We start from the raw sequence: 18,935 nt of genomic DNA, 5'->3' as shown, positions 1-18,935 counted from the left end.
GTTGCCAAGCACTTTTAAACTTAATTGTTTCTTCGCTTTTCATCTACACACATATATAAAGGTATACTCATGCAAAAAATATGTATAAAATTTCAGTTGGATGTGGATTTTTGCCTAATCGTCTTTTCACTTAAAAGCAAAAGTAGATGCCCCAGGTGAGGATCGAACTCACGACCTTCAGATAGCTCAGGCTAAGATACATGATTATGAGACTGACGCGCTGCCTACTGCGCTACCGAGGCATTCAACGGCCAGCACACACAAAACAATACATAGGCATTCTTTTGCCAAGAACTTTTAAACTTAATTGTTCCTTCGCTTTTCATCTACACACATATATAAAGGTATACTCATGCAAAAAATATGTATAAAATTTCAGTTGGATGTGGATTTTTGTCTAATCGTATTTTCACTTAAAAGCAAAATTAGATGCCCCAAGTGAGGATCGAACTCACGACCTTCAGATAGCTCAGGCTAAGATACATGATTATGAGACTGACGCGCTGCCTACTGCGCTACCGAGGCATTCAACGGCCAGCACACACAAAACAATACATAGGCATTCTTTTGCCAAGCACTTTTAAACTTAGTTGTCTCTACGCTTTTCATCTACACACATATATAAAGGTATACTCATGCAAAAAAATATGTATAAAATTTCAGTTGGATGTGGATTTTTGCGTAAACGTCTTTTGACTAAAAACCAAAAGTAGATGCGGCAGGTGAGGATCGAACTCACGACCTTCAGATAGCTCAGGCTAAGATACATGATTATGAGACTGACGCGCTGCCTACTACGCTACCGAGGCATTCAACGGCCAGCACACACAAAACAATACATAGGCATTCTTTTGCCAAGCACTTTTAAACTTAATTGTTTCTTCGCTTTTCATCTACACACATATATAAAGGTATACTCATGCAAAAAATATGTATAAAATTTCAGTTGGATGTGGATTTTTGCCTTATCGTCTTTTCACTTAAAACCAAAAGTAGATGCCCCAGGTGAGGATCGAACTCACGACCTTCAGATAGCTCAGGCTAAGATACATGATTATGAGACTGACGCGCTGCCTACTGCGCTACCGAGGCATTCAACGGCCAGCACACACAAAACAATACATAGGCATTCTTTTGCCAAGAACTTTTAAACTTAATTGTTCCTTCGCTTTTCATCTACACACATATATAAAGGTATACTCATGCAAAAAATATGTATAAAATTTCAGTTGGATGTGGATTTTTGTCTAATCGTATTTTCACTTAAAAGCAAAATTAGATGCCCCAAGTGAGGATCGAACTCACGACCTTCAGATAGCTCAGGCTAAGATACATGATTATGAGACTGACGCGCTGCCTACTGCGCTACCGAGGCATTCAACGGCTAGCACACACAAAACAATACATAGGCATTCTTTTGCCAAGCACTTTTAAACTTAGTTGTCTCTACGCTTTTCATCTACACACATATATAAAGGTATACTCATGCAAAAAAATATGTATAAAATTTCAGTTGGATGTGGATTTTTGCGTAAACGTCTTTTGACTAAAAACCAAAAGTAGATGCGGCAGGTGAGGATCGAACTCACGACCTTCAGATAGCTCAGGCTAAGATACATGATTATGAGACTGACGCGCTGCCTACTGCGCTACCGAGGCATTCAACGGCCAGCACACACAAAACAATACATAGGCATTCTTTTGCCAAGCACTTTTAAACTTAATTGTTTCTTCGCTTTTCATCTACACACATATATAAAGGTATACTCATGCAAAAAATATGTATAAAATTTCAGTTGGATGTGGATTTTTGCCTTATCGTCTTTTCACTTAAAAGCAAAAGTAGATGCCCCAGGTGAGGATCGAACTCACGACCTTCAGATAGCTCAGGCTAAGATACATGATTATGAGACTGACGCGCTGCCTACTGCGCTACCGAGGCATTCAACGGCCAGCACACACAAAACAATACATAGGCATTCTTTTGCCAAGCACTTTTAAACTTAATTGTTTCTTCGCTTTTCATCTACACACATATATAAAGGTATACTCATGCAAAAAATATGTATAAAATTTCAGTTGGATGTGGATTTTTGCCTTATCGTCTTTTCACTTAAAAGCAAAAGTAGATGCCCCAGGTGAGGATCGAACTCACGACCTTCAGATAGCTCAGGCTAAGATACATGATTATGAGACTGACGCGCTTCCTACTGCGCTACCGAGGCATTCAACGGCCAGCACACACAAAACAATACATAGGCATTCTTTTGCCAAGCACTTTTAAACTTAATTGTTTCTTCGCTTTTCATCTACACACATATATAAAGGTATACTCATGCAAAAAATATGTATAAAATTTCAGTTGGATGTGGATTTTTGCCTTATCGTCTTTTAACTTAAAAGCAAAAGTAGATGCCCCAGGTGAGGATCGAACTCACGACCTTCAGATAGCTCAGGCTAAGATACATGATTATGAGACTGACGCGCTGCCTACTGCGCTACCGAGGCATTCAACGGCCAGCACACACAAAACAATACACAGGTATTCTTTTGCCAAGCACTTTTAAACTTAATTGTTTCTTCGCTTTTGATCTACACACATATATAAAGGTATACTCATGCAAAAAATATGTATAAAATTTCAGTTGGATGTGGATTTTTGCCTAATCGTCTTTTCAATAAAAACCAAATGTAGATGCCCCAGGTGAGGATCGAACTCACGACCTTCAGGTAGCTCAGGCTAAGATACATGATTATGAGACTGACGCGCTGCCTACTGCGCTACCGAGGCATTCAACGGCCAGCACACACAAAACAATACATAGGCATTCTTTTGCCAAGAACTTTTAAACTTGATTGTTTCTTCGCTTTTAATCTACACACATATATAAAGGTATACACATGCAAAAAATATGTATAAAATTTCAGTTGGATGTGGATTTTTGCCTAATCGTCTTGTAACTTAAAACCAAAAGTAGATGCCCCAGGTGAGGATCGAACTCACGACCTTCAGATAGCTCAGGCTAAGATACATGATTAGGAGACTGACGCGCTGCCTACTGCGCTACCGAGGCATTCAACGGCCAGCACACACAAAACAATACATAGGCATTCTTTTGCCAAGCACTTTTAAACTCAATTGTTTCTTCGCTTTTCATCTACACACATATATAAAGGTATACACATGCAAAAAATATGTATAAAATTTCAGTTGGATGTGGATTTTTGCCTAATCGTCTTTTCGCTTAAATGCAAAAGTAGAGTCCCCAGGTGAGGATCGAACTCACGACCGTCAGATAGCTCAGGCTAAGATACATGATTATGAGACTGACGCGCTGCCTACTGCGCTACCGAGGCATTCAACGGCCAGCACACACAAAACAATACACAGGTATTCTTTTGCCAAGCACTTTTAAACTTAATTGTTTCTTCGCTTTTGATCTACACACATATATAAAGGTATACTCATGCAAAAAATATGTATAAAATTTCAGTTGGATGTGGATTTTTGCCTAATCGTCTTTTCGCTTAAATGCAAAAGTAGAGTCCCCAGGTGAGGATCGAACTCACGACCGTCAGATAGCTCAGGCTAAGATACATGATTATGAGACTGACGCGCTGCCTACTGCGCTACCGAGGCATTCAACGGCCAGCACACACAAAACAATACACAGGTATTCTTTTGCCAAGCACTTTTAAACTTAATTGTTTCTTCGCTTTTGATCTACACACATATATAAAGGTATACTCATGCAAAAAATATGTATAAAATTTCAGTTGGATGTGGATTTTTGCCTAATCGTCTTTTCGCTTAAATGCAAAAGTAGAGTCCCCAGGTGAGGATCGAACTCACGACCGTCAGATAGCTCAGGCTAAGATACATGATTATGAGACTGACGCGCTGCCTACTGCGCTACCGAGGCATTCAACGGCCAGCACACACAAAACAATACATAGGCATTCTTTTGCCAAGAACTTTTAAACTTGATTGTTTCTTCGCTTTTAATCTACACACATATATAAAGGTATACACATGCAAAAAATATGTATAAAATTTCAGTTGGATGTGGATTTTTGCCTAATCGTCTTGTAACTTAAAACCAAAAGTAGATGCCCCAGGTGAGGATCGAACTCACGACCTTCAGATAGCTCAGGCTAAGATACATGATTAGGAGACTGACGCGCTGCCTACTGCGCTACCGAGGCATTCAACGGCCAGCACACACAAAACAATACATAGGCATTCTTTTGCCAAGCACTTTTAAACTCAATTGTTTCTTCGCTTTTCATCTACACACATATATAAAGGTATACACATGCAAAAAATATGTATAAAATTTCAGTTGGATGTGGATTTTTGCCTAATCGTCTTTTCGCTTAAATGCAAAAGTAGAGTCCCCAGGTGAGGATCGAACTCACGACCGTCAGATAGCTCAGGCTAAGATACATGATTATGAGACTGACGCGCTGCCTACTGCGCTACCGAGGCATTCAACGGCCAGCACACACAAAACAATACACAGGTATTCTTTTGCCAAGCACTTTTAAACTTAATTGTTTCTTCGCTTTTGATCTACACACATATATAAAGGTATACTCATGCAAAAAATATGTATAAAATTTCAGTTGGATGTGGATTTTTGCCTAATCGTCTTTTCAATAAAAACCAAATGTAGATGCCCCAGGTGAGGACCGAACTCACGACCTTCAGATAGCTCAGGCTAAGATACATGATTATGAGACTGACGTGCTGCCTACTGCGCTACCGAGGCATTCAACGGCCAGCACACACAAAACAATACATAGGCATTCTTTTGCCAAGAACTTTTAAACTTAATTGTTTCTTCGCTTTTAATCTACACACATATAAAGGTATACTCATGCAAAAAATATGTATAAAATTTCAGTTGGATGTGGATTTTTGCCTAATCGTCTTTTCACTTAAAAGCAAAGGTAGATGCCCCAGGTGAGGATCGAACTCACGACCTTCAGATAGCTCAGGCTAAGATACATGATTATGAGACTGACGCGCTGCCTACTGCGCTACCGAGGCATTCAACGGCCAGCACACACAAAACAATACACAGGTATTCTTTTGCCAAGCACTTTTAAACTTAATTGTTTCTTCGCTTTTAATCTACACACATATATAAAGGTATACTCATGCAAAAAATATGTATAAAATTGCAGTTGGATGTGGATTTTTGCCTAATCGTCTTTTCACTTAAAAGCAATCGTAGATGCCCCAGGTGAGGATCGAACTCACGACCTTCAGATAGCTCAGGCTAAGATACATGATTATGAGACTGACGCGCTGCCTACTGCGCTACCGAGGCATTCAACGTCCAGCACACACAAAACAATACATAGGCATTCTTTTGCAAAGCACTTTTTAACTTAATTGTTTCTTCGCTTTTCATCTACACACATATATAAAGGTATACACATGCAAAAAATATGTATAAAATTTCAGTTGGATGTGGATTTTTGCCTAATCGTCTTTTCGCTTAAATGCAAAAGTAGATGCCCCAGGTGAGGATCGAACTCACGACCTTCAGATAGCTCAGGCTAAGATACATGATTATGAGACTGACGCGCTGCCTACTGCGCTACCGAGGCATTCAACGGCCAGCACACACAAAACAATACATAGGCATTCTTTTGCCAAGCACTTTTAAACTTAATTGTTTCTTCGCTTTTAATCTACACACATATATAAAGGTATACTCATGCAAAAAATATGTATAAAATTTCAGTTGGATGTGGATTTTTGCCTAATCGTCTTTTCAATAAAAACCAAATGTAGATGCCCCAGGTGAGGATCGAACTCACGACCTTCAGATAGCTCAGGCTAAGATACATGATTATGAGACTGACGCGCTGCCTACTGCGCTACCGAGGCATTCAACGGCCAGCACACACAAAACAATACATAGGCATTCTTTTGCCAAGAACTTTTAAACTTAATTGTTTCTTCGCTTTTAATCTACACACATATAAAGGTATACTCATGCAAAAAATATGTATAAAATTTCAGTTGGATGTGAATTTTTGCCTAATCGTCTTGTAACTAAAAACCAAAAGTAGATGCCCCAGGTGAGGATCGAACTCACGACCTTCAGATAGCTCAGGCTAAGATACATGATTATGAGACTGACGCGCTGCCTACTGCGCTACCGAGGCATTCAACGGCCAGCACACACAAAACAATACACAGGTATACTTTTGCCAAGCACTTTTAAACTTAATTGTTTCTTCGCTTTTCATCTACACACATATATAAAGGTATACACATGCAAAAAATATGTATAAAATTTCAGTTGGATGTGGATTTTTGCCTAATCGTCTTTTCGCTTAAATGCAAAAGTAGATGCCCCAGGTGAGGATCGAACTCACGACCTTCAGATAGCTCAGGCTAAGATACATGATTATGAGACTGACGCGCTGCCTACTGCGCTACCGAGGCATTCAACGGCCAGCACACACAAAACAATACATAGGCATTCTTTTACCAAGCACTTTTAAACTTAATTGTTTCTTCGCTTTTCATCTACACACATATATAAAGGTATACTCATGCAAAAAATATGTATACAATTTCAGTTGGATGTGGATTTTTGCCTTATCGTCTCTTCACTTAAAAGCAATCGTAGATGCCCCAGGTGAGGATCGCACTCACGACCTTCAGATAGCTCAGGCTAAGATACATTATTATGAGACTGACGCGCTGCCTACTGCGCTACCGAGGCATTCAACGTCCAGCCCACACAAAACAATACATAGGCATTCTTTTGCCAAGCACTTTTTAACTTAATTGTTTCTTCGCTTTTCATCTACACACATATATAAAGGTATACTCATGCAAAAAATATGTATAAAATTTCAGTTGGATGTGGATTTTTGCCTAATCGTCTTTTCGCTTTAATGCAAAAGTAGATGCCCCAGGTGAGGATCGAACTCACGACCTTCAGATAGCTCAGGCTAAGATACATGATTATGAGACTGACGCGCTGCCTACTGCGCTACCGAGGCATTCAACGGCCAGCACACACAAAACAATACATAGGCATTCTTTTGCCAAGCACTTTTAAACTTAGTTGTCTCTACGCTTTTCATCTACACACATATATAAAGGTATACTCATGCAAAAAAATATGTATAAAATTTCAGTTCGATGTGGATTTTTGCCTAAACGTCTTTTCACTAAAAACCAAAAGTAGATGCTCCAGGTGAGGATCGAACTCACGACCTTCAGATAGCTCAGGCTAAGATACATGATTATGAGACTGACGCGCTGCCTACTGCACTACCGAGGCATTCAACGGCTAGCACACACAAAACAATACATAGGCATTCTTTTGCCAAGCACTTTTAAACTTAGTTGTCTCTTCGCTTTTCATCTACACACATATATAAAGGTATACTCATGCAAAAAATATGTATAAAATTTCAGTTGGATGTGGATTTTTGCCTAATCGTCTTATCACTTAAAAGCAATCGTAGATGCCCCAGGTGAGGATCGAACTCACGACCGTCAGATAGCTCAGACTAAGATACATGATTATGAAACTGACGCGCTGCCTACTGCGCTACCGAGGCATTCAACGGCCAGCACACACAAAACAATACATAGGCATTCTGTTGCCAAGCACTTTTAAACTTAATTGTTTCTTCGCTTTTCATCTACACACATATATAAAGGTATACTCATGCAAAAAATATGTATAAAATTTCAGTTGGATGTGGATTTTTGCCTAATCGTCTTTTCACTTAAAAGCAAAAGTAGATGCCCCAGGTGAGGATCGAACTCACGACCTTCAGATAGCTCAGGCTAAGATACATGATTATGAGACTGACGCGCTGCCTACTGCGCTACCGAGGCATTCAACGGCCAGCACACACAAAACAATACATAGGCATTCTTTTGCCAAGAACTTTTAAACTTAATTGTTCCTTCGCTTTTCATCTACACACATATATAAAGGTATACTCATGCAAAAAATATGTATAAAATTTCAGTTGGATGTGGATTTTTGTCTAATCGTATTTTCACTTAAAAGCAAAATTAGATGCCCCAAGTGAGGATCGAACTCACGACCTTCAGATAGCTCAGGCTAAGATACATGATTATGAGACTGACGCGCTGCCTACTGCGCTACCGAGGCATTCAACGGCCAGCACACACAAAACAATACATAGGCATTCTTTTGCCAAGCACTTTTAAACTTAATTGTTTCTTCGCTTTTCATCTACACACATATATAAAGGTATACTCATGCAAAAAATATGTATAAAATTTCAGTTGGATGTGGATTTTTGCCTTATCGTCTTTTCACTTAAAAGCAAAAGTAGATGCCCCAGGTGAGGATCGAACTCACGACCTTCAGATAGCTCAGGCTAAGATACATGATTATGAGACTGACGCGCTGCCTACTGCGCTACCGAGGCATTCAACGGCCAGCACACACAAAACAATACATAGGCATTCTTTTGCCAAGCACTTTTAAACTTAATTGTTTCTTCGCTTTTCATCTACACACATATATAAAGGTATACTCATGCAAAAAATATGTATAAAATTTCAGTTGGATGTGGATTTTTGCCTTATCGTCTTTTCACTTAAAAGCAAAAGTAGATGCCCCAGGTGAGGATCGAACTCACGACCTTCAGATAGCTCAGGCTAAGATACATGATTATGAGACTGACGCGCTGCCTACTGCGCTACCGAGGCATTCAACGGCCAGCACACACAAAACAATACATAGGCATTCTTTTGCCAAGCACTTTTAAACTTAATTGTTTCTTCGCTTTTCATCTACACACATATATAAAGGTATACTCATGCAAAAAATATGTATAAAATTTCAGTTGGATGTGGATTTTTGCCTTATCGTCTTTTCACTTAAAAGCAAAAGTAGATGCCCCAGGTGAGGATCGAACTCACGACCTTCAGATAGCTCAGGCTAAGATACATGATTATGAGACTGACGCGCTGCCTACTGCGCTACCGAGGCATTCAACGGCCAGCACACACAAAACAATACATAGGCATTCTTTTGCCAAGCACTTTTAAACTTAATTGTTTCTTCGCTTTTCATCTACACACATATATAAAGGTATACTCATGCAAAAAATATGTATAAAATTTCAGTTGGATGTGGATTTTTGCCTTATCGTCTTTTCACTTAAAAGCAAAAGTAGATGCCCCAGGTGAGGATCGAACTCACGACCTTCAGATAGCTCAGGCTAAGATACATGATTATGAGACTGACGCGCTGCCTACTGCGCTACCGAGGCATTCAACGGCCAGCACACACAAAACAATACATAGGCATTCTTTTGCCAAGCACTTTTAAACTTAATTGTTTCTTCGCTTTTCATCTACACACATATATAAAGGTATACTCATGCAAAAAATATGTATAAAATTTCAGTTGGATGTGGATTTTTGCCTTATCGTCTTTTCACTTAAAAGCAAAAGTAGATGCCCCAGGTGAGGATCGAACTCACGACCTTCAGATAGCTCAGGCTAAGATACATGATTATGAGACTGACGCGCTGCCTACTGCGCTACCGAGGCATTCAACGGCCAGCACACACAAAACAATACATAGGCATTCTTTTGCCAAGCACTTTTAAACTTAATTGTTTCTTCGCTTTTCATCTACACACATATATAAAGGTATACTCATGCAAAAAAATATGTATAAAATTTCAGTTGGATGTGGATTTTTGCGTAAACGTCTTTTGACTTAAAACCAAAAGTAGATGCGGCAGGTGAGGATCGAACTCACGACCTTCAGATAGCTCAGGCTAAGATACATGATTATGAGACTGACGCGCTGCCTACTGCGCTACCGAGGCATTCAACGGCCAGCACACACAAAACAATACATAGGCATTCTTTTGCCAAGCACTTTTAAACTTAATTGTTTCTTCGCTTTTCATCTACACACATATATAAAGGTATACTCATGCAAAAAATATGTATAAAATTTCAGTTGGATGTGGATTTTTGCCTTATCGTCTTTTCACTTAAAAGCAAAAGTAGATGCCCCAGGTGAGGATCGAACTCACGACCTTCAGATAGCTCAGGCTAAGATACATGATTATGAGACTGACGCGCTGCCTACTGCGCTACCGAGGCATTCAACGGCCAGCACACACAAAACAATACATAGGCATTCTTTTGCCAAGCACTTTTAAACTTAATTGTTTCTTCGCTTTTCATCTACACACATATATAAAGGTATACTCATGCAAAAAATATGTATAAAATTTCAGTTGGATGTGGATTTTTGCCTTATCGTCTTTTCACTTAAAAGCAAAAGTAGATGCCCCAGGTGAGGATCGAACTCACGACCTTCAGATAGCTCAGGCTAAGATACATGATTATGAGACTGACGCGCTTCCTACTGCGCTACCGAGGCATTCAACGGCCAGCACACACAAAACAATACATAGGCATTCTTTTGCCAAGCACTTTTAAACTTAATTGTTTCTTCGCTTTTCATCTACACACATATATAAAGGTATACTCATGCAAAAAATATGTATAAAATTTCAGTTGGATGTGGATTTTTGCCTTATCGTCTTTTCACTTAAAAGCAAAAGTAGATGCCCCAGGTGAGGATCGAACTCACGACCTTCAGATAGCTCAGGCTAAGATACATGATTATGAGACTGACGCGCTTCCTACTGCGCTACCGAGGCATTCAACGGCCAGCACACACAAAACAATACATAGGCATTCTTTTGCCAAGCACTTTTAAACTTAATTGTTTCTTCGCTTTTCATCTACACACATATATAAAGGTATACTCATGCAAAAAATATGTATAAAATTTCAGTTGGATGTGGATTTTTGCCTTATCGTCTTTTCACTTAAAAGCAAAAGTAGATGCCCCAGGTGAGGATCGAACTCACGACCTTCAGATAGCTCAGGCTAAGATACATGATTATGAGACTGACGCGCTGCCTACTGCGCTACCGAGGCATTCAACGGCCAGCACACACAAAACAATACACAGGTATTCTTTTGCCAAGCACTTTTAAACTTAATTGTTTCTTCGCTTTTGATCTACACACATATATAAAGGTATACTCATGCAAAAAATATGTATAAAATTTCAGTTGGATGTGGATTTTTGCCTAATCGTCTTGTAACTTAAAACCAAAAGTAGATGCCCCAGGTGAGGATCGAACTCACGACCTTCAGATAGCTCAGGCTAAGATACATGATTAGGAGACTGACGCGCTGCCTACTGCGCTACCGAGGCATTCAACGGCCAGCACACACAAAACAATACATAGGCATTCTTTTGCCAAGCACTTTTAAACTTAATTGTTTCTTCGCTTTTCATCTACACACATATATAAAGGTATACACATGCAAAAAATATGTATAAAATTTCAGTTGGATGTGGATTTTTGCCTAATCGTCTTTTCGCTTAAATGCAAAAGTAGAGTCCCCAGGTGAGGATCGAACTCACGACCGTCAGATAGCTCAGGCTAAGATACATGATTATGAGACTGACGCGATGCCTACTGCGCTACCGAGGCATTCAACGGCCAGCACACACAAAACAATACATAGGCATTCTTTTGCCAAGCACTTTTAAACTTAATTGTTTCTTCGCTTTTGATCTACACACATATATAAAGGTATACTCATGCAAAAAATATGTATAAAATTTCAGTTGGATGTGGATTTTTGCCTAATCGTCTTTTCGCTTAAATGCAAAAGTAGAGTCCCCAGGTGAGGATCGAACTCACGACCGTCAGATAGCTCAGGCTAAGATACATGATTATGAGACTGACGCGCTACCTACTGCGCTACCGAGGCATTCAACGGCCAGCACACACAAAACAATACACAGGTATTCTTTTGCCAAGCACTTTTAAACTTAATTGTTTCTTCGCTTTTGATCTACACACATATATAAAGGTATACTCATGCAAAAAATATGTATAAAATTTCAGTTGGATGTGGATTTTTGCCTTATCGTCTTTTCACTTAAAAGCAAAGGTAGATGCCCCAGGTGAGGATCGAACTCACGACCTTCAGATAGCTCAGGCTAAGATACATGATTATGAGACTGACGCGCTGCCTACTGCGCTACCGAGGCATTCAACGGCCAGCACACACAAAACAATACACAGGTATTCTTTTGCCAAGCACTTTTAAACTTAATTGTTTCTTCGCTTTTAATCTACACACATATATAAAGGTATACTCATGCAAAAAATATGTATAAAATTTCAGTTGGATGTGGATTTTTGCCTAATCGTCTTTTCAATAAAACCAAATGTAGATGCCCCAGGTGAGGATCGAACTCACGACCTTCAGATAGCTCAGGCTAAGATACATGATCATGAGACTGACGCGCTGCCTACTGCGCTCCCGAGGCATTCAACGGCCAGCACACACAAAACAATACATAGGCATTCTTTTGCCAAGCACTTTTAAACTTAATTGTTTCTTCGCTTTTCATCTACACACATATATAAAGGTATACACATGCAAAAAATATGTATAAAATTTCAGTTGGATGTGGATTTTTGCCTAATCGTCTTTTCGCTTAAATGCAAAAGTAGATGCCCCAGGTGAGGATCGAACTCACGACCTTCAGATAGCTCAGGCTAAGATACATGATTATGAGACTGACGCGCTGCCTACTGCGCTACCGAGGCATTCAACGGCCAGCACACACAAAACAATACATAGGCATTCTTTTGCCAAGCACTTTTAAACTTAATTGTTTCTTCGCTTTTCATCTACACACATATATAAAGGTATACTCATGCAAAAAATATGTATAAAATTTCAGTTGGATGTGGATTTTTGCCTTATCGTCTTTTCACTTAAAAGCAAAAGTAGATGCCCCAGGTGAGGATCGAACTCACGACCTTCAGATAGCTCAGGCTAAGATACATGATTATGAGACTGACGCGCTGCCTACTGCGCTACCGAGGCATTCAACGGCCAGCACACACAAAACAATACATAGGCATTCTTTTGCCAAGCACTTTTAAACTTAATTGTTTCTTCGCTTTTCATCTACACACATATATAAAGGTATACTCATGCAAAAAATATGTATAAAATTTCAGTTGGATGTGGATTTTTGCCTTATCGTCTTTTCACTTAAAAGCAAAGGTAGATGCCCCAGGTGAGGATCGAACTCACGACCTTCAGATAGCTCAGGCTAAGATACATGATTATGAGACTGACGCGCTGCCTACTGCGCTACCGAGGCATTCAACGGCCAGCACACACAAAACAATACACAGGTATTCTTTTGCCAAGCACTTTTAAACTTAATTGTTTCTTCGCTTTTAATCTACACACATATATAAAGGTATACTCATGCAAAAAATATGTATAAAATTTCAGTTGGATGTGGATTTTTGCCTAATCGTCTTTTCAATAAAAACCAAATGTAGATGCCCCAGGTGAGGATCGAACTCACGACCTTCAGATAGCTCATGCTAAGATACATGATTATGAGACTGACGCGCTGCCTACTGCGCTACCCAGGCATTCATTGGCCAGAAAACACAAAACAATACATAGGCATTCTTTTGCCAAGCACTTTTAAACTTAATTGTTTCTTCGCTTTTCATCTACACACATATATAAAGGTATACACATGCAAAAAATATGTATAAAATTTCAGTTGGATGTGGATTTTTGCCTAATCGTCTTGTAACTTAAAACCAAAAGTAGATGCCCCAGGTGAGGATCGAACTCACGACCTTCAGATAGCTCAGGCTAAGATACATGATTATGAGACTGACGCGCTGCCTACTGCGCTACCGAGGCATTCAACGGCCAGCACACACAAAACAATACATAGGCATTCTTTTGCCAAGCACTTTTAAACTTAATTGTTTCTTCGCTTTTCATCTACACACATATATAAAGGTATACACATGCAAAAAATATGTATAAAATTTCAGTTGGATGTGGATTTTTGCCTAATCGTCTTGTAACTTAAAACCAAAAGTAGATGCCCCAGGTGAGGATCGAACTCACGACCTTCAGATAGCTCAGGCTAAGATACATGATTATGAGACTGACGCGCTGCCTACTGCGCTACCGAGGCATTCAACGGCCAGCACACACAAAACAATACATAGGCATTCTTTTGCCAAGCACTTTTAAACTTAATTGTTTCTTCGCTTTTCATCTACACACATATATAAAGGTATACACATGCAAAAAATATGTATAAAATTTCAGTTGGATGTGGATTTTTGCCTAATCGTCTTGTAACTTAAAACCAAAAGTAGATGCCCCAGGTGAGGATCGAACTCACGACCTTCAGATAGCTCAGGCTAAGATACATGATTATGAGACTGACGCGCTGCCTACTGCGCTACCGAGGCATTCAACGGCCAGCACACACAAAACAATACATAGGCATTCTTTTGCCAAGCACTTTTAAACTTAATTGTTTCTTCGCTTTTCATCTACACACATATATAAAGGTATACACATGCAAAAAATATGTATAAAATTTCAGTTGGATGTGGATTTTTGCCTAATCGTCTTGTAACTTAAAACCAAAAGTAGATGCCCCAGGTGAGGATCGAACTCACGACCTTCAGATAGCTCAGGCTAAGATACATGATTATGAGACTGACGCGCTGCCTACTGCGCTACCGAGGCATTCAACGGCCAGCACACACAAAACAATACATAGGCATTCTTTTGCCAAGCACTTTTAAACTTAATTGTTTCTTCGCTTTTCATCTACACACATATATAAAGGTATACACATGCAAAAAATATGTATAAAATTTCAGTTGGATGTGGATTTTTGCCTAATCGTCTTGTAACTTAAAACCAAAAGTAGATGCCCCAGGTGAGGATCGAACTCACGACCTTCAGATAGCTCAGGCTAAGATACATGATTATGAGACTGACGCGCTGCCTACTGCGCTACCGAGGCATTCAACGGCCAGCACACACAAAACAATACATAGGCATTCTTTTGCCAAGCACTTTTAAACTTAATTGTTTCTTCGCTTTTCATCTACACACATATATAAAGGTATACACATGCAAAAAATATGTATAAAATTTCAGTTGGATGTGGATTTTTGCCTAATCGTCTTGTAACTTAAAACCAAAAGTAGATGCCCCAGGTGAGGATCGAACTCACGACCTTCAGATAGCTCAGGCTAAGATACATGATTATGAGACTGACGCGCTGCCTACTGCGCTACCGAGGCATTCAACGGCCAGCACACACAAAACAATACATAGGCATTCTTTTGCCAAGCACTTTTAAACTTAATTGTTTCTTCGCTTTTCATCTACACACATATATAAAGGTATACACATGCAAAAAATATGTATAAAATTTCAGTTGGATGTGGATTTTTGCCTAATCGTCTTGTAACTTAAAACCAAAAGTAGATGCCCCAGGTGAGGATCGAACTCACGACCTTCAGATAGCTCAGGCTAAGATACATGATTATGAGACTGACGCGCTGCCTACTGCGCTACCGAGGCATTCAACGGCCAGCACACACAAAACAATACATAGGCATTCTTTTGCCAAGCACTTTTAAACTTAATTGTTTCTTCGCTTTTCATCTACACACATATATAAAGGTATACACATGCAAAAAATATGTATAAAATTTCAGTTGGATGTGGATTTTTGCCTAATCGTCTTGTAACTTAAAACCAAAAGTAGATGCCCCAGGTGAGGATCGAACTCACGACCTTCAGATAGCTCAGGCTAAGATACATGATTATGAGACTGACGCGCTGCCTACTGCGCTACCGAGGCATTCAACGGCCAGCACACACAAAACAATACATAGGCATTCTTTTGCCAAGCACTTTTAAACTTAATTGTTTCTTCGCTTTTCATCTACACACATATATAAAGGTATACACATGCAAAAAATATGTATAAAATTTCAGTTGGATGTGGATTTTTGCCTAATCGTCTTGTAACTTAAAACCAAAAGTAGATGCCCCAGGTGAGGATCGAACTCACGACCTTCAGATAGCTCAGGCTAAGATACATGATTATGAGACTGACGCGCTGCCTACTGCGCTACCGAGGCATTCAACGGCCAGCACACACAAAACAATACATAGGCATTCTTTTGCCAAGCACTTTTAAACTTAATTGTTTCTTCGCTTTTCATCTACACACATATATAAAGGTATACACATGCAAAAAATATGTATAAAATTTCAGTTGGATGTGGATTTTTGCCTAATCGTCTTGTAACTTAAAACCAAAAGTAGATGCCCCAGGTGAGGATCGAACTCACGACCTTCAGATAGCTCAGGCTAAGATACATGATTATGAGACTGACGCGCTGCCTACTGCGCTACCGAGGCATTCAACGGCCAGCACACACAAAACAATACATAGGCATTCTTTTGCCAAGCACTTTTAAACTTAATTGTTTCTTCGCTTTTCATCTACACACATATATAAAGGTATACACATGCAAAAAATATGTATAAAATTTCAGTTGGATGTGGATTTTTGCCTAATCGTCTTTTCGCTTAAATGCAAAAGTAGATGCCCCAGGTGAGGATCGAACTCACGACCTTCAGATAGCTCAGGCTAAGATACATGATTATGAGACTGACGCGCTGCCTACTGCGCTACCGAGGCATTCAACGGACAGCACACACAAAACAATACATAGGCATTCTTTTGCCAAGCACTTTTAAACTTAATTGTTTCTTCGCTTTTCATCTACACACATATATAAAGGTATACACATGCAAAAAATATGTATAAAATTTCAGTTGGATGTGGATTTTTGCCTAATCGTCTTGTAACTTAAAACCAAAAGTAGATGCCCCAGGTGAGGATCGAACTCACGACCTTCAGATAGCTCAGGCTAAGATACATGATTATGAGACTGACGCGCTGCCTACTGCGCTACCGAGGCATTCAACGGCCAGCACACACAAAACAATACATAGGCATTCTTTTGCCAAGCACTTTTTAACTTAATTGTTTCTTCGCTTTTCATCTACACACATATATAAAGGTATACACATGCAAAAAATATGTATAAAATTTCAGTTGGATGTGGATTTTTGCCTAATCGTCTTTTCGCTTAAATGCAAAAGTAGATGCCCCAGGTGAGGATCGAACTCACGACCTTCAGATAGCTCAGGCTAAGATACATGATTATGAGACTGACGCGCTGCCTACTGCGCTACCGAGGCATTCAACGGCCAGCACACACAAAACAATACACAGGTATTCTTTTGCCAAGCACTTTTAAACTTAATTGTTTCTTCGCTTTTCATCTACACACATATATAAAGGTATACACATGCAAAAAATATGTATAAAATTTCAGTTGGATGTGGATTTTTGCCTAATCGTCTTGTAACTTAAAACCAAAAGTAGATGCCCCAGGTGAGGATCGAACTCACGACCTTCAGATAGCTCAGGCTAAGATACATGATTATGAGACTGACGCGCTGCCTACTGCGCTACCGAGGCATTCAACGGTCAGCACACACAAAACAATACATAGGCATTCTTTTGCCAAGCACTTTTAAACTTAATTGTTTCTTCGCTTTTCATCTACACACATATATAAAGGTATACACATGCAAAAAATATGTATAAAATTTCAGTTGGATGTGGATTTTTGCCTAATCGTCTTTTCACTTAAAAGCAAAAGTAGATGCCCCAGGTGAGGATCGAACTCACGACCTTCAGATAGCTCAGGCTAAGATACATGATTATGAGACTGACGCGCTGCCTACTGCGCTACCGAGGCATTCAACGGCCAGCACACACAAAACAATACATAGGCATTCTTTTGCCAAGCACTTTTAAACTTAATTGTTTCTTCGCTTTTCATCTACACACATATATAAAGGTATACACATGCAAAAAATATGTATAAAATTTCAGTTGGATGTGGATTTTTGCCTAATCGTCTTGTAACTTAAAACCAAAAGTAGATGCCCCAGGTGAGGATCGAACTCACGACCTTCAGATAGCTCAGGCTAAGATACATGATTATGAGACTGACGCGCTGCCTACTGCGCTACCGAGGCATTCAACGGCCAGCACACACAAAACAATACATAGGCATTCTTTTGCCAAGCACTTTTAAACTTAATTGTTTCTTCGCTTTTCATCTACACACATATATAAAGGTATACACATGCAAAAAATATGTATAAAATTTCAGTTGGATGTGGATTTTTGCCTAATCGTCTTTTCACTTAAAAGCAAAAGTAGATGCCCCAGGTGAGGATCGAACTCACGACCTTCAGATAGCTCAGGCTAAGATACATGATTATGAGACTGACGCGCTGCCTACTGCGCTACCGAGGCATTCAACGGCCAGCACACACAAAACAATACATAGGCATTCTTTTGCCAAGCACTTTTAAACTTAATTGTTTCTTCGCTTTTCATCTACACACATATATAAAGGTATACACATGCAAAAAATATGTATAAAATTTCAGTTGGATGTGGATTTTTGCCTAATCGTCTTTTCACTTAAAAGCAAAAGTAGATGCCCCAGGTGAGGATCGAACTCACGACCTTCAGATAGCTCAGGCTAAGATACATGATTATGAGACTGACGCGCTGCCTACTGCGCTACCGAGGCATTCAACGGCCAGCACACACAAAACAATACATAGGCATTCTTTTGCCAAGCACTTTTAAACTTAATTGTTTCTTCGCTTTTCATCTACACACATATATAAAGGTATACACATGCAAAAAATATGTATAAAATTTCAGTTGGATGTGGATTTTTGCCTAATCGTCTTGTAACTTAAAACCAAAAGTAGATGCCCCAGGTGAGGATCGAACTCACGACCTTCAGATAGCTCAGGCTAAGATACATGATTATGAGACTGACGCGCTGCCTACTGCGCTACCGAGGCATTCAACGGTCAGCAC

General features: G+C 39.6%; 57 non-coding genes across 57 annotated transcripts; all 57 read right to left on the bottom strand.

The window, feature by feature from the left end:
* Nucleotides 1–147: 147 nt before the first annotated feature.
* Trnam-cau (transfer RNA methionine (anticodon CAU)) lies at nt 148–242 on the bottom strand. The gene is made up of 2 exons: nt 206–242; nt 148–183 (listed from the first exon to the last, which is right to left on the bottom strand). It is a non-coding gene; the product is annotated as a tRNA-Met (tRNA).
* A 188-nt stretch (nt 243–430) lies between these two features.
* On the bottom strand, nt 431–525 carry Trnam-cau (transfer RNA methionine (anticodon CAU)). The gene is made up of 2 exons: nt 489–525; nt 431–466 (listed from the first exon to the last, which is right to left on the bottom strand). It is a non-coding gene; the product is annotated as a tRNA-Met (tRNA).
* Nucleotides 526–997: 472 nt separating this feature from the next.
* Nucleotides 998–1,092, bottom strand: Trnam-cau (transfer RNA methionine (anticodon CAU)). Its single transcript has 2 exons — nt 1,056–1,092; nt 998–1,033 (listed from the first exon to the last, which is right to left on the bottom strand). It is a non-coding gene; the product is annotated as a tRNA-Met (tRNA).
* Nucleotides 1,093–1,280: 188 nt separating this feature from the next.
* Trnam-cau (transfer RNA methionine (anticodon CAU)) lies at nt 1,281–1,375 on the bottom strand. The gene is made up of 2 exons: nt 1,339–1,375; nt 1,281–1,316 (listed from the first exon to the last, which is right to left on the bottom strand). It is a non-coding gene; the product is annotated as a tRNA-Met (tRNA).
* A 472-nt stretch (nt 1,376–1,847) lies between these two features.
* Nucleotides 1,848–1,942, bottom strand: Trnam-cau (transfer RNA methionine (anticodon CAU)). The gene is made up of 2 exons: nt 1,906–1,942; nt 1,848–1,883 (listed from the first exon to the last, which is right to left on the bottom strand). It is a non-coding gene; the product is annotated as a tRNA-Met (tRNA).
* A 188-nt stretch (nt 1,943–2,130) lies between these two features.
* On the bottom strand, nt 2,131–2,225 carry Trnam-cau (transfer RNA methionine (anticodon CAU)). Its single transcript has 2 exons — nt 2,189–2,225; nt 2,131–2,166 (listed from the first exon to the last, which is right to left on the bottom strand). It is a non-coding gene; the product is annotated as a tRNA-Met (tRNA).
* Nucleotides 2,226–2,413: 188 nt separating this feature from the next.
* Nucleotides 2,414–2,508, bottom strand: Trnam-cau (transfer RNA methionine (anticodon CAU)). The gene is made up of 2 exons: nt 2,472–2,508; nt 2,414–2,449 (listed from the first exon to the last, which is right to left on the bottom strand). It is a non-coding gene; the product is annotated as a tRNA-Met (tRNA).
* Nucleotides 2,509–2,696: 188 nt separating this feature from the next.
* On the bottom strand, nt 2,697–2,791 carry Trnam-cau (transfer RNA methionine (anticodon CAU)). Its single transcript has 2 exons — nt 2,755–2,791; nt 2,697–2,732 (listed from the first exon to the last, which is right to left on the bottom strand). It is a non-coding gene; the product is annotated as a tRNA-Met (tRNA).
* A 188-nt stretch (nt 2,792–2,979) lies between these two features.
* Nucleotides 2,980–3,074, bottom strand: Trnar-ccu (transfer RNA arginine (anticodon CCU)). Its single transcript has 2 exons — nt 3,038–3,074; nt 2,980–3,015 (listed from the first exon to the last, which is right to left on the bottom strand). It is a non-coding gene; the product is annotated as a tRNA-Arg (tRNA).
* Nucleotides 3,075–4,111: 1,037 nt separating this feature from the next.
* Nucleotides 4,112–4,206, bottom strand: Trnar-ccu (transfer RNA arginine (anticodon CCU)). The gene is made up of 2 exons: nt 4,170–4,206; nt 4,112–4,147 (listed from the first exon to the last, which is right to left on the bottom strand). It is a non-coding gene; the product is annotated as a tRNA-Arg (tRNA).
* Nucleotides 4,207–4,958: 752 nt separating this feature from the next.
* Trnam-cau (transfer RNA methionine (anticodon CAU)) lies at nt 4,959–5,053 on the bottom strand. Its single transcript has 2 exons — nt 5,017–5,053; nt 4,959–4,994 (listed from the first exon to the last, which is right to left on the bottom strand). It is a non-coding gene; the product is annotated as a tRNA-Met (tRNA).
* A 188-nt stretch (nt 5,054–5,241) lies between these two features.
* Trnam-cau (transfer RNA methionine (anticodon CAU)) lies at nt 5,242–5,336 on the bottom strand. The gene is made up of 2 exons: nt 5,300–5,336; nt 5,242–5,277 (listed from the first exon to the last, which is right to left on the bottom strand). It is a non-coding gene; the product is annotated as a tRNA-Met (tRNA).
* A 188-nt stretch (nt 5,337–5,524) lies between these two features.
* On the bottom strand, nt 5,525–5,619 carry Trnam-cau (transfer RNA methionine (anticodon CAU)). Its single transcript has 2 exons — nt 5,583–5,619; nt 5,525–5,560 (listed from the first exon to the last, which is right to left on the bottom strand). It is a non-coding gene; the product is annotated as a tRNA-Met (tRNA).
* Nucleotides 5,620–5,807: 188 nt separating this feature from the next.
* Nucleotides 5,808–5,902, bottom strand: Trnam-cau (transfer RNA methionine (anticodon CAU)). The gene is made up of 2 exons: nt 5,866–5,902; nt 5,808–5,843 (listed from the first exon to the last, which is right to left on the bottom strand). It is a non-coding gene; the product is annotated as a tRNA-Met (tRNA).
* Nucleotides 5,903–6,088: 186 nt separating this feature from the next.
* Trnam-cau (transfer RNA methionine (anticodon CAU)) lies at nt 6,089–6,183 on the bottom strand. Its single transcript has 2 exons — nt 6,147–6,183; nt 6,089–6,124 (listed from the first exon to the last, which is right to left on the bottom strand). It is a non-coding gene; the product is annotated as a tRNA-Met (tRNA).
* Nucleotides 6,184–6,371: 188 nt separating this feature from the next.
* Nucleotides 6,372–6,466, bottom strand: Trnam-cau (transfer RNA methionine (anticodon CAU)). The gene is made up of 2 exons: nt 6,430–6,466; nt 6,372–6,407 (listed from the first exon to the last, which is right to left on the bottom strand). It is a non-coding gene; the product is annotated as a tRNA-Met (tRNA).
* Nucleotides 6,467–6,654: 188 nt separating this feature from the next.
* Nucleotides 6,655–6,749, bottom strand: Trnam-cau (transfer RNA methionine (anticodon CAU)). Its single transcript has 2 exons — nt 6,713–6,749; nt 6,655–6,690 (listed from the first exon to the last, which is right to left on the bottom strand). It is a non-coding gene; the product is annotated as a tRNA-Met (tRNA).
* A 188-nt stretch (nt 6,750–6,937) lies between these two features.
* Trnam-cau (transfer RNA methionine (anticodon CAU)) lies at nt 6,938–7,032 on the bottom strand. The gene is made up of 2 exons: nt 6,996–7,032; nt 6,938–6,973 (listed from the first exon to the last, which is right to left on the bottom strand). It is a non-coding gene; the product is annotated as a tRNA-Met (tRNA).
* A 472-nt stretch (nt 7,033–7,504) lies between these two features.
* Nucleotides 7,505–7,599, bottom strand: Trnam-cau (transfer RNA methionine (anticodon CAU)). The gene is made up of 2 exons: nt 7,563–7,599; nt 7,505–7,540 (listed from the first exon to the last, which is right to left on the bottom strand). It is a non-coding gene; the product is annotated as a tRNA-Met (tRNA).
* A 188-nt stretch (nt 7,600–7,787) lies between these two features.
* On the bottom strand, nt 7,788–7,882 carry Trnam-cau (transfer RNA methionine (anticodon CAU)). Its single transcript has 2 exons — nt 7,846–7,882; nt 7,788–7,823 (listed from the first exon to the last, which is right to left on the bottom strand). It is a non-coding gene; the product is annotated as a tRNA-Met (tRNA).
* Nucleotides 7,883–8,070: 188 nt separating this feature from the next.
* Nucleotides 8,071–8,165, bottom strand: Trnam-cau (transfer RNA methionine (anticodon CAU)). The gene is made up of 2 exons: nt 8,129–8,165; nt 8,071–8,106 (listed from the first exon to the last, which is right to left on the bottom strand). It is a non-coding gene; the product is annotated as a tRNA-Met (tRNA).
* Nucleotides 8,166–8,353: 188 nt separating this feature from the next.
* Nucleotides 8,354–8,448, bottom strand: Trnam-cau (transfer RNA methionine (anticodon CAU)). Its single transcript has 2 exons — nt 8,412–8,448; nt 8,354–8,389 (listed from the first exon to the last, which is right to left on the bottom strand). It is a non-coding gene; the product is annotated as a tRNA-Met (tRNA).
* A 188-nt stretch (nt 8,449–8,636) lies between these two features.
* Trnam-cau (transfer RNA methionine (anticodon CAU)) lies at nt 8,637–8,731 on the bottom strand. The gene is made up of 2 exons: nt 8,695–8,731; nt 8,637–8,672 (listed from the first exon to the last, which is right to left on the bottom strand). It is a non-coding gene; the product is annotated as a tRNA-Met (tRNA).
* Nucleotides 8,732–8,919: 188 nt separating this feature from the next.
* Nucleotides 8,920–9,014, bottom strand: Trnam-cau (transfer RNA methionine (anticodon CAU)). Its single transcript has 2 exons — nt 8,978–9,014; nt 8,920–8,955 (listed from the first exon to the last, which is right to left on the bottom strand). It is a non-coding gene; the product is annotated as a tRNA-Met (tRNA).
* Nucleotides 9,015–9,202: 188 nt separating this feature from the next.
* Nucleotides 9,203–9,297, bottom strand: Trnam-cau (transfer RNA methionine (anticodon CAU)). The gene is made up of 2 exons: nt 9,261–9,297; nt 9,203–9,238 (listed from the first exon to the last, which is right to left on the bottom strand). It is a non-coding gene; the product is annotated as a tRNA-Met (tRNA).
* Nucleotides 9,298–9,485: 188 nt separating this feature from the next.
* On the bottom strand, nt 9,486–9,580 carry Trnam-cau (transfer RNA methionine (anticodon CAU)). Its single transcript has 2 exons — nt 9,544–9,580; nt 9,486–9,521 (listed from the first exon to the last, which is right to left on the bottom strand). It is a non-coding gene; the product is annotated as a tRNA-Met (tRNA).
* Nucleotides 9,581–10,052: 472 nt separating this feature from the next.
* Nucleotides 10,053–10,147, bottom strand: Trnam-cau (transfer RNA methionine (anticodon CAU)). The gene is made up of 2 exons: nt 10,111–10,147; nt 10,053–10,088 (listed from the first exon to the last, which is right to left on the bottom strand). It is a non-coding gene; the product is annotated as a tRNA-Met (tRNA).
* A 188-nt stretch (nt 10,148–10,335) lies between these two features.
* On the bottom strand, nt 10,336–10,430 carry Trnam-cau (transfer RNA methionine (anticodon CAU)). The gene is made up of 2 exons: nt 10,394–10,430; nt 10,336–10,371 (listed from the first exon to the last, which is right to left on the bottom strand). It is a non-coding gene; the product is annotated as a tRNA-Met (tRNA).
* A 188-nt stretch (nt 10,431–10,618) lies between these two features.
* Trnam-cau (transfer RNA methionine (anticodon CAU)) lies at nt 10,619–10,713 on the bottom strand. Its single transcript has 2 exons — nt 10,677–10,713; nt 10,619–10,654 (listed from the first exon to the last, which is right to left on the bottom strand). It is a non-coding gene; the product is annotated as a tRNA-Met (tRNA).
* A 188-nt stretch (nt 10,714–10,901) lies between these two features.
* Trnam-cau (transfer RNA methionine (anticodon CAU)) lies at nt 10,902–10,996 on the bottom strand. The gene is made up of 2 exons: nt 10,960–10,996; nt 10,902–10,937 (listed from the first exon to the last, which is right to left on the bottom strand). It is a non-coding gene; the product is annotated as a tRNA-Met (tRNA).
* A 188-nt stretch (nt 10,997–11,184) lies between these two features.
* Trnar-ccu (transfer RNA arginine (anticodon CCU)) lies at nt 11,185–11,279 on the bottom strand. The gene is made up of 2 exons: nt 11,243–11,279; nt 11,185–11,220 (listed from the first exon to the last, which is right to left on the bottom strand). It is a non-coding gene; the product is annotated as a tRNA-Arg (tRNA).
* Nucleotides 11,280–11,749: 470 nt separating this feature from the next.
* Trnam-cau (transfer RNA methionine (anticodon CAU)) lies at nt 11,750–11,845 on the bottom strand. The gene is made up of 2 exons: nt 11,809–11,845; nt 11,750–11,786 (listed from the first exon to the last, which is right to left on the bottom strand). It is a non-coding gene; the product is annotated as a tRNA-Met (tRNA).
* Nucleotides 11,846–12,033: 188 nt separating this feature from the next.
* On the bottom strand, nt 12,034–12,128 carry Trnam-cau (transfer RNA methionine (anticodon CAU)). Its single transcript has 2 exons — nt 12,092–12,128; nt 12,034–12,069 (listed from the first exon to the last, which is right to left on the bottom strand). It is a non-coding gene; the product is annotated as a tRNA-Met (tRNA).
* A 187-nt stretch (nt 12,129–12,315) lies between these two features.
* Nucleotides 12,316–12,410, bottom strand: Trnam-cau (transfer RNA methionine (anticodon CAU)). Its single transcript has 2 exons — nt 12,374–12,410; nt 12,316–12,351 (listed from the first exon to the last, which is right to left on the bottom strand). It is a non-coding gene; the product is annotated as a tRNA-Met (tRNA).
* Nucleotides 12,411–12,598: 188 nt separating this feature from the next.
* On the bottom strand, nt 12,599–12,693 carry Trnam-cau (transfer RNA methionine (anticodon CAU)). Its single transcript has 2 exons — nt 12,657–12,693; nt 12,599–12,634 (listed from the first exon to the last, which is right to left on the bottom strand). It is a non-coding gene; the product is annotated as a tRNA-Met (tRNA).
* Nucleotides 12,694–12,881: 188 nt separating this feature from the next.
* Nucleotides 12,882–12,976, bottom strand: Trnam-cau (transfer RNA methionine (anticodon CAU)). The gene is made up of 2 exons: nt 12,940–12,976; nt 12,882–12,917 (listed from the first exon to the last, which is right to left on the bottom strand). It is a non-coding gene; the product is annotated as a tRNA-Met (tRNA).
* A 188-nt stretch (nt 12,977–13,164) lies between these two features.
* Trnam-cau (transfer RNA methionine (anticodon CAU)) lies at nt 13,165–13,259 on the bottom strand. Its single transcript has 2 exons — nt 13,223–13,259; nt 13,165–13,200 (listed from the first exon to the last, which is right to left on the bottom strand). It is a non-coding gene; the product is annotated as a tRNA-Met (tRNA).
* Nucleotides 13,260–13,447: 188 nt separating this feature from the next.
* On the bottom strand, nt 13,448–13,542 carry Trnam-cau (transfer RNA methionine (anticodon CAU)). The gene is made up of 2 exons: nt 13,506–13,542; nt 13,448–13,483 (listed from the first exon to the last, which is right to left on the bottom strand). It is a non-coding gene; the product is annotated as a tRNA-Met (tRNA).
* A 188-nt stretch (nt 13,543–13,730) lies between these two features.
* Trnam-cau (transfer RNA methionine (anticodon CAU)) lies at nt 13,731–13,825 on the bottom strand. The gene is made up of 2 exons: nt 13,789–13,825; nt 13,731–13,766 (listed from the first exon to the last, which is right to left on the bottom strand). It is a non-coding gene; the product is annotated as a tRNA-Met (tRNA).
* Nucleotides 13,826–14,013: 188 nt separating this feature from the next.
* Trnam-cau (transfer RNA methionine (anticodon CAU)) lies at nt 14,014–14,108 on the bottom strand. Its single transcript has 2 exons — nt 14,072–14,108; nt 14,014–14,049 (listed from the first exon to the last, which is right to left on the bottom strand). It is a non-coding gene; the product is annotated as a tRNA-Met (tRNA).
* A 188-nt stretch (nt 14,109–14,296) lies between these two features.
* On the bottom strand, nt 14,297–14,391 carry Trnam-cau (transfer RNA methionine (anticodon CAU)). Its single transcript has 2 exons — nt 14,355–14,391; nt 14,297–14,332 (listed from the first exon to the last, which is right to left on the bottom strand). It is a non-coding gene; the product is annotated as a tRNA-Met (tRNA).
* Nucleotides 14,392–14,579: 188 nt separating this feature from the next.
* Nucleotides 14,580–14,674, bottom strand: Trnam-cau (transfer RNA methionine (anticodon CAU)). Its single transcript has 2 exons — nt 14,638–14,674; nt 14,580–14,615 (listed from the first exon to the last, which is right to left on the bottom strand). It is a non-coding gene; the product is annotated as a tRNA-Met (tRNA).
* A 188-nt stretch (nt 14,675–14,862) lies between these two features.
* Trnam-cau (transfer RNA methionine (anticodon CAU)) lies at nt 14,863–14,957 on the bottom strand. Its single transcript has 2 exons — nt 14,921–14,957; nt 14,863–14,898 (listed from the first exon to the last, which is right to left on the bottom strand). It is a non-coding gene; the product is annotated as a tRNA-Met (tRNA).
* Nucleotides 14,958–15,145: 188 nt separating this feature from the next.
* On the bottom strand, nt 15,146–15,240 carry Trnam-cau (transfer RNA methionine (anticodon CAU)). Its single transcript has 2 exons — nt 15,204–15,240; nt 15,146–15,181 (listed from the first exon to the last, which is right to left on the bottom strand). It is a non-coding gene; the product is annotated as a tRNA-Met (tRNA).
* Nucleotides 15,241–15,428: 188 nt separating this feature from the next.
* On the bottom strand, nt 15,429–15,523 carry Trnam-cau (transfer RNA methionine (anticodon CAU)). The gene is made up of 2 exons: nt 15,487–15,523; nt 15,429–15,464 (listed from the first exon to the last, which is right to left on the bottom strand). It is a non-coding gene; the product is annotated as a tRNA-Met (tRNA).
* Nucleotides 15,524–15,711: 188 nt separating this feature from the next.
* Trnam-cau (transfer RNA methionine (anticodon CAU)) lies at nt 15,712–15,806 on the bottom strand. Its single transcript has 2 exons — nt 15,770–15,806; nt 15,712–15,747 (listed from the first exon to the last, which is right to left on the bottom strand). It is a non-coding gene; the product is annotated as a tRNA-Met (tRNA).
* A 188-nt stretch (nt 15,807–15,994) lies between these two features.
* On the bottom strand, nt 15,995–16,089 carry Trnam-cau (transfer RNA methionine (anticodon CAU)). The gene is made up of 2 exons: nt 16,053–16,089; nt 15,995–16,030 (listed from the first exon to the last, which is right to left on the bottom strand). It is a non-coding gene; the product is annotated as a tRNA-Met (tRNA).
* A 188-nt stretch (nt 16,090–16,277) lies between these two features.
* Trnam-cau (transfer RNA methionine (anticodon CAU)) lies at nt 16,278–16,372 on the bottom strand. Its single transcript has 2 exons — nt 16,336–16,372; nt 16,278–16,313 (listed from the first exon to the last, which is right to left on the bottom strand). It is a non-coding gene; the product is annotated as a tRNA-Met (tRNA).
* A 188-nt stretch (nt 16,373–16,560) lies between these two features.
* Nucleotides 16,561–16,655, bottom strand: Trnam-cau (transfer RNA methionine (anticodon CAU)). The gene is made up of 2 exons: nt 16,619–16,655; nt 16,561–16,596 (listed from the first exon to the last, which is right to left on the bottom strand). It is a non-coding gene; the product is annotated as a tRNA-Met (tRNA).
* Nucleotides 16,656–16,843: 188 nt separating this feature from the next.
* On the bottom strand, nt 16,844–16,938 carry Trnam-cau (transfer RNA methionine (anticodon CAU)). Its single transcript has 2 exons — nt 16,902–16,938; nt 16,844–16,879 (listed from the first exon to the last, which is right to left on the bottom strand). It is a non-coding gene; the product is annotated as a tRNA-Met (tRNA).
* A 188-nt stretch (nt 16,939–17,126) lies between these two features.
* Nucleotides 17,127–17,221, bottom strand: Trnam-cau (transfer RNA methionine (anticodon CAU)). Its single transcript has 2 exons — nt 17,185–17,221; nt 17,127–17,162 (listed from the first exon to the last, which is right to left on the bottom strand). It is a non-coding gene; the product is annotated as a tRNA-Met (tRNA).
* A 188-nt stretch (nt 17,222–17,409) lies between these two features.
* Trnam-cau (transfer RNA methionine (anticodon CAU)) lies at nt 17,410–17,504 on the bottom strand. The gene is made up of 2 exons: nt 17,468–17,504; nt 17,410–17,445 (listed from the first exon to the last, which is right to left on the bottom strand). It is a non-coding gene; the product is annotated as a tRNA-Met (tRNA).
* A 188-nt stretch (nt 17,505–17,692) lies between these two features.
* Nucleotides 17,693–17,787, bottom strand: Trnam-cau (transfer RNA methionine (anticodon CAU)). Its single transcript has 2 exons — nt 17,751–17,787; nt 17,693–17,728 (listed from the first exon to the last, which is right to left on the bottom strand). It is a non-coding gene; the product is annotated as a tRNA-Met (tRNA).
* A 188-nt stretch (nt 17,788–17,975) lies between these two features.
* On the bottom strand, nt 17,976–18,070 carry Trnam-cau (transfer RNA methionine (anticodon CAU)). Its single transcript has 2 exons — nt 18,034–18,070; nt 17,976–18,011 (listed from the first exon to the last, which is right to left on the bottom strand). It is a non-coding gene; the product is annotated as a tRNA-Met (tRNA).
* Nucleotides 18,071–18,258: 188 nt separating this feature from the next.
* Trnam-cau (transfer RNA methionine (anticodon CAU)) lies at nt 18,259–18,353 on the bottom strand. Its single transcript has 2 exons — nt 18,317–18,353; nt 18,259–18,294 (listed from the first exon to the last, which is right to left on the bottom strand). It is a non-coding gene; the product is annotated as a tRNA-Met (tRNA).
* Nucleotides 18,354–18,541: 188 nt separating this feature from the next.
* Trnam-cau (transfer RNA methionine (anticodon CAU)) lies at nt 18,542–18,636 on the bottom strand. Its single transcript has 2 exons — nt 18,600–18,636; nt 18,542–18,577 (listed from the first exon to the last, which is right to left on the bottom strand). It is a non-coding gene; the product is annotated as a tRNA-Met (tRNA).
* Nucleotides 18,637–18,824: 188 nt separating this feature from the next.
* Trnam-cau (transfer RNA methionine (anticodon CAU)) lies at nt 18,825–18,919 on the bottom strand. Its single transcript has 2 exons — nt 18,883–18,919; nt 18,825–18,860 (listed from the first exon to the last, which is right to left on the bottom strand). It is a non-coding gene; the product is annotated as a tRNA-Met (tRNA).
* Nucleotides 18,920–18,935: the final 16 nt, after the last annotated feature.

This window comes from Euprymna scolopes, chromosome 32, assembly GCF_053919585.1.
Source record: "Euprymna scolopes isolate OS-2025 chromosome 32, ASM5391958v1, whole genome shotgun sequence".
Lineage (NCBI taxonomy): Eukaryota > Metazoa > Mollusca > Cephalopoda > Sepiida > Sepiolidae > Euprymna > Euprymna scolopes.
The sequence above is the reverse complement of the archived record's forward strand: the minus strand, read 5'-3'. Positions and strand labels throughout refer to the sequence as shown.